The sequence below is a fragment of the Vombatus ursinus genome, unplaced genomic scaffold (assembly GCF_900497805.2).
Source record: "Vombatus ursinus unplaced genomic scaffold, bare-nosed wombat genome assembly UNPS02014768.1, whole genome shotgun sequence".
NCBI classification, from domain to species: Eukaryota; Metazoa; Chordata; class Mammalia; order Diprotodontia; family Vombatidae; genus Vombatus; species Vombatus ursinus.
Window position 1 is genome coordinate 12626510 of NW_020954546.1, and position 6664 is coordinate 12633173.

Consider the following 6664-nt stretch of genomic DNA (forward strand, 5'->3'; position numbering starts at 1 on the left):
AGACAATTACATGCTCCACTGGCATCTTGGCAAGTTGGGTGTGGCACACCTTCCTGGAAAGCATCCTTTGCCCAGGAGCACGAGTGGCACGGAGGGCTTCAAGTCTGCATTGTTGCTAGGAATGCCCAAATGGAGGTGGCTAATGATCCACTGGAGTGTGTGTTGTGGATACAGAGGGAGAAGTGATGCAGAGAAACGCTCATCCCAGGAATGATATATTTAAGAAAACATTGGAGACTTTGCGTGGAGTCTAGAGGAAGAATCTGCCGTTTTTTATCTAGCACTATCCAGGGGAGAGGGGGCTCTAGTGAACAATGACATTTTCCCCCATAAGTGGAGAATGGTGATTGACCAGGACACTCTAGCCAAGAAGGAAATATCTTTTAAGCACAGGTGGTGGTTGTTTAGTCATTTCAGTTGTATCCAACTCTGTGACCCCATTTGAGATTATCTTGGCGGAGATACTGGAGTGGTTTGCCATTTTGTTCTGTAGTTCATTTTACAGATGAGGAAACTGAGCCAAATAGAGTTAAGTGACTTGCTCAGGGTTACACAGCTAGTAAGTATCTGAGGTTATATTTGAACTCAGGTCTTCTTGACTCCAGGCCTGGTGCTGTATCCACTGCGCCACCTAGCTTCCCCGTACAACTCTCCTACATGGTAACGTGGAAAAAGCTTTGGGCTTGGGGTTAGGAAGACCTGGGTTCAAATGTTACCTTTGACACTTTTGCTTGTAACACTATGGACTGTACATTTCGCCTCCTGAGCTTCAGTTTCCTCATTTGCAAGATGGAGAAATTATGTCTGCAGTAATCAGTCCCCTATGCAGTTAGGTGGTGCAGTGGATAGAGCACCGGGCCCAGAGTCAGGAAGACCTGAGTTCACATGTGGCCTTGCACTAACTGTGATACTGGGCCAGTCATTTAACTTTGTTTTCTTTAGTTTCTTCATCTGTAAAATAAGCTTGGAAAAGGAAATGACAAACCACACCGGCATTTCTGCCAAGAAAATTCCAAAAGGGGTCATGAAGAGTTGGATACAACTGAACAACACATTATGTCATGATTGTGCTAGGACAGTGAGATAACATGTAAAGCTTGTCAAACACACACATGCATTCAACTTTCAAGTGCTCTATCAATATTAGCCTTTCTATGTTTGCAAAGAAATCTTGGGGTCTAAAATAATCCCAAACATGATCATTATACCTCGTCTGTATATGGGACTTTGAGGTTTACAAAGTTCTTTCCTCACAACAGACCTGGGAGGTAGGTAATGTATTGTCCCCATTTTAGAGATAAGCTGAGACTTGGAGAGTTTATGTGGCTTGCATGTTGTCATACAAGTTGTGCTGGTGTCCTTAGAGACCCACCCGCTAGAGCCATTGGATTTAAAGTTGGAAGGGCCTTTACGGGCCATTCAATCTAGTCTCTTCATTTGATAGCTAAAGAAAGGCCCAGAAGCTAAATACCTTGGCCAAGATTACGTAGTAAGAGGCAGAGCCATAATTGGGGAAGTCAAAGGACCCAGATTCAAATCCTGCTTCTGTGGATGACTGTGACTTTGAACAAATCACCATCTTCCTGGGCCTCTGTTTCCTGTTCTGTAAAATGAGGTTGAATTAGATGACCTCTGAGGTCTCTCTCCCAGCACTGGACCAGTGATTCTGTATGCACATGAAAGGATTTATGGTCATTCCAGCTTGATCCATGATACTAATATCCTATCTGGTCTTTCTCCCATTATAAATAAATTGGCCATCTGGTTCATTGTTCTCTTATGGGTATAATTAACATGAGAGAATTGCTCATTGCCTGGTTACCCCTCTACAACTGATGAAACTGGTTTCCTGAAGCTTCAGTACTGAGAACCAGATCCAAAGGGACCCTATACAAGTCTGTTAGTGAGGTCCAGTCTGAATTGCCAATTTCTTTTAAGCTCCCCCTTTGGCTGTCTGTGATGTGTCTCTTCCATAACAAACCTATCAGTAGGATAATCTGAGAGGCCATTATTTCATTGACTGATCCAGGGGAAGAAGGGCACCCCCACCACCTCCACTGATCCACCTTCACTTGGCGCTCCAGGAACCCTACCTAAACCTCACGGCATGCAGAAAACAAAAATGGCGAGTTTCTGCATTAAGACTCAGAAACCAATCCAAAGGACTTTTATTTGACATGGAGTAAGCAATATGGAAACATTCTGAAGTTAAGAGTGGAGCCTATCCGTTCCAAGATGTCATGACCTTTCAGAACCAGGCTGATCAAATACTGCCATGAGTCACCTACACATGCTCCCAGGAGTGGACCCTCTGTCAGCTTCCTCATTGTATTCACTTTAATATGGTAGTGCCAACATTCCCCTGCTTGCCTGTGTCTCTTTCTGAACTTCCTTTTGTGTATTTTTAAATTGTTCATTCTCTCTCTCTCTCTTTTTTTGCATCACTATTACTACCCCTCCCATTTTCTCCTTCACTCTCCCTTGCCTCCCTCCATCCGCCCTCGAAAGTCCTCCCTTGTACCCTTGTAGCAGAAGTACAGTCAAACAAGACAAATTTGTGTTGTAATGGTTATGTTTGAAAATGCATGCTTCATTCTGCACCTGTCTAACCACTCTCCAAGAGACGGGAAGCATGCTTCATCATCAGTCTTGAGAAGCGAAAGGGAATAAGGCCGATGATTTCTGTGGGTTTATTTTATACCTTGCTACTTTCCTCCAATTGTCAGTTGTATTACTTTTTTTAGTATATGGTATGAGATGTTGATCTAAGTCTAATTTTTCTCAGATTGCTTTCTAATTTTCCCAGCAGCTTTTGTCAAATAGAGAGGTCTTAGGAGCCTAGTAGTTTGTGTTCCTGGGTTTATTGAACAGTAACTATGTTATTGTATTCAATTACTTCTGGATCTTGTGTACCTAATCTGTTCCACTGGCCAGCTTTTTTATTTTTAACCAGGACCATTTTGATCATTTGATATTTTGTAGTGTACTTTGAGATTTGGTTCTGCTATGCCCCCTTCCTTCCCACTTTTTTCATTATTTCCTTTGAGATTCTTTACCTTTTGTTTCTCAAAATGAATTTTTGTTATAGTTTTGTCTAGTTCTACAAAGGAATCCTTTTGTAATATGGTATAACAATGAATCTATAAATTAATTTGAGTAGTATTGTCATTTTAATTATATTAGCATGGCCTGACCATGAACGATTAATTCTCCAGTTGAGTCTTCCTTTATTTCTGCAGTTTTTTTTAATCCTATAATTCTTGTTTCTTTCTGCTGCTTAAAAAATTTTAGTTTAATTCTTAAATTAATATACATTTTTTTTCTTCCTGCTACCTGCTTTGAAAAGTAACAAATATGCATAGGCAAGCAGAGTTTATCATGGGTCCTCTGGAATCATGGTTGGTCATTCCATTGATCAGAATTCTTAAATCTTTCCAAATTGTCTTTATAATGTTGTTGCTAATAGCAGTTAGCATTTATATAATGCTTTAAGGTTTACAAAGCACTTTATAAATATTATTTCATTTAATCCTCACAACCCTGTAAGGTAGGTACTCTTGTTATCCCAATTTTACAGATGAGGAAATTGAAGCTCAGAGGATAAGTGACTTGTTCAAGGCCCGGCTAGTAGGGTCTAACGCAAGATTTGTCTTTCTGATTTCAATTCCAGCCCTCTATCCACTGCATCACTGAGCTGCCCCTAAAAAAATTGTATAAATTGTTCTCCTGGTTCTGCTCACCTAATTCTGCATCAGTTCATACAGGTCTCTCCAGGTTTCTCTGAAACTGTCCCTTTTGTCATTTCTTAAAATATATTAGTATTCTATCACATTGACATACCGCAATTTGTTCGGCCATTACCAATTGACGGGCTCTTCTTTAGGTTTTATTTTTTTCTGCTGGGTTTCTTGGTAATGTACAGAAAGGCTAATGACTTTTTGTGAGTTTATTTTTATACCCTGCTACTTTACTAATGTTGTTAAGTGTTTCTATTTTCTAAAAGTTGAATCATTGTTTTTCTAAGAAAATCATTATATCCTTTGCAAAAGCTATACTTTTATTTATTCTTTGCCTATGCTTTTCTCCTCAATTTCTTTTTTCTTGTCTTATTGCTATAGCTGGCATTTCTAGAAACCTGTATAGAATAATAATGTGACAATGGATGATCTTACTTTACCCAGATCTTACTAGAATGGTCTCTAGTGTTTTATAAATGATGGTTGCTCATGGTTTGAGATAGATACTATTCACCATATTAAGAAAAGGTGAAATTATTGTTGTGCTTGTTAGTGTTAGTTACAAAAAAGAGGAAAATATTTTCTCAGAATATTTTTCAGCATCTATTGATATAATCAATGATTAAAATAAAGTATTTTAACAATTTTAAATTATTTATGTGATCTATTATGTTTATGGTTTTCCTAACATTGAAGCAACCCTGCATTTCTGGTATTAACCCAATTTGTTCATAGTGTAACCTTTTTAATATGTTATTGTAACTTTGCTAAAATTGTATTCAGTATTTTTGCATTGATATTTATTAGAGATATTGATCTATTGTTTTCTTTCCCTGACTTATTTCTTCCTGGTTTAAGAATCAGGACCGTATTTGTCTCAAAGAAAGAATTTGGCAAGTTTCCGTATTTGCCTATTTCTGCAAACAATTTATGTAAAATTGAAGAAGTTAATTATTCTTTCACTGATAGAATTCACTCATAAGTCAATCTTGTCTTTTTTTTTCTCCTTTGGAATTCATTTATGGGAGTTTAATTTCTTTTTCTAAGACTTGTTTAAATGATCTTCTGATAATCTGAGTATTTTATATTTTTTGTAGATATTCATTCATTTCACTTATTTTTGTTGGCATATAATTGGATAAACAGTTCTAATAACTTTCTTTTTCTTTCATTTTTCATGTTGGCAATTTGGTTTTTTTTTTTTTAAACAAAGTAGTTAATAACGTATCTATTTTATAAGTTTTTTTAAAATCCAAGTTGTACTTACTTCAATAGGGTTTTTTTTACTACTTTATTTCTTTTTTGATTTTCAGAATTTTTTGCATGTTTAGATAGATTTTTTGATTGTTACTTTTTTAGTCTTTTATTTGCATACCCAATTCACTGATCTGTTCATTCTTTCATTATTGAAAGTATGTAGAAAGACATATAAGTACTACTTTGACTGTATCCCATAAATCTTGGTATGAAATCTTATTGTTATCGTTTTATGAAATTATGTATTATTTCTATGATTTTTTCTTTGATTCATCAATTTCTTAAGATTAAATTATTTAGTCTATTTAAATCTTGATACTTTCTTATGATGCCTTTTATAGATTGTAATTTTTATTTGATTATGGTTAGTAAAGGATGAATTTAATATTATTGCTTTTGGCATTTATTATATGCCTAACAAAGGGTCAGGTTTGTTTGTTTTCATAAAGGTTTCATGCATAGCTGATAGACATGTGTATACATACATATACACACATACAGTCTGTTTTATTCCTCTTTACTAATCACTGGAAGTTTATCATATCCAACTTCTATAATGCTATTCTGGCCCTTAATTTATTTCTTATTTATATTTTTGTTAGATTTGTCTAGATCTAAAAGGGGTACATTGAGGTCCCTAACTTTTATAATGGGGAAACTAACTGGTTCAGTGGATAGAGTCTTTCCGGACTGGATTATAGATAGACTCATCTTCCTGGGTTCAAATCTGGCTTCAGACAGTTAGTAGCTTTGTGACCCTGGGCAAGTCACTTAAGCCTATTTGCCTCAGTTTCCTCATCTGTAAAATGAGCTGGAGAAGGAAATGGCAAACCACTCCATATTTCTGCCAAGAAAACCCAAATGGAGTCACACATGCCTGAACAACAAAAGCTTTTATAATATTGCTGTCTTTTTCCTTGTAATTCTATTAACTTTTTCTTCAAGTAATAATAACAACAATAGCCAACATTTATATAGTGCTTATTATGTGCTAGGAGCTTTACATTTATTATACCTTTTGATCCGTGTAAACAACCTTGGGAAGTAGGTGCTATAATTATTCCCATTTTACAGATGAGGAAACTGAGGCAGGCAGCGGTTAAGTGACTTTCCCAGGGCCACACAGCTAGTGTCTGAGGCAAGATTTGAACCTAAGTCTTCCTGACTCCAGGCCCTGTGCTCTGTGCACCGTGGGTCCCCCTAGCTGCCTTATGTGCTTAGATGCTATGTCATTTGGTACGTACATATTATGTATCGATGTTTCGTTGTCTAACGACAGCGAACATAATGTGATGTCCTTGCTTAGCTCTTTTAAACATATCTGTTTTTCACTGTTGCTTTGTCTGAGGTCATGATCGCTGCCCCTGCTTTCTTTTTGGAGTTTTCCTGAAACACAATAAGATCTGCTCTAGCCCTTCATTTCAGCTCTGTCACTGTGCTTCTTTCCGACCCCTTCCGCCCCCTTCCTCTGTTTTGTCAGGGAGCGTGGCGGGGTGCTGCTGCCTCTGCCCGTTCACATGGGGCGAGACATGGCACAGACCTCGGCCTCTGTCTCCATCCCCGCCTTCCTTTTCGGTCTTCCCGTGGGTTCTGGTCTTCTCCTGGGTTCCGGTCTTCACCGATGTTCTCTTTTACTTTGTGTGACCTTTAAATGGGAGTTGGTTCTGTCC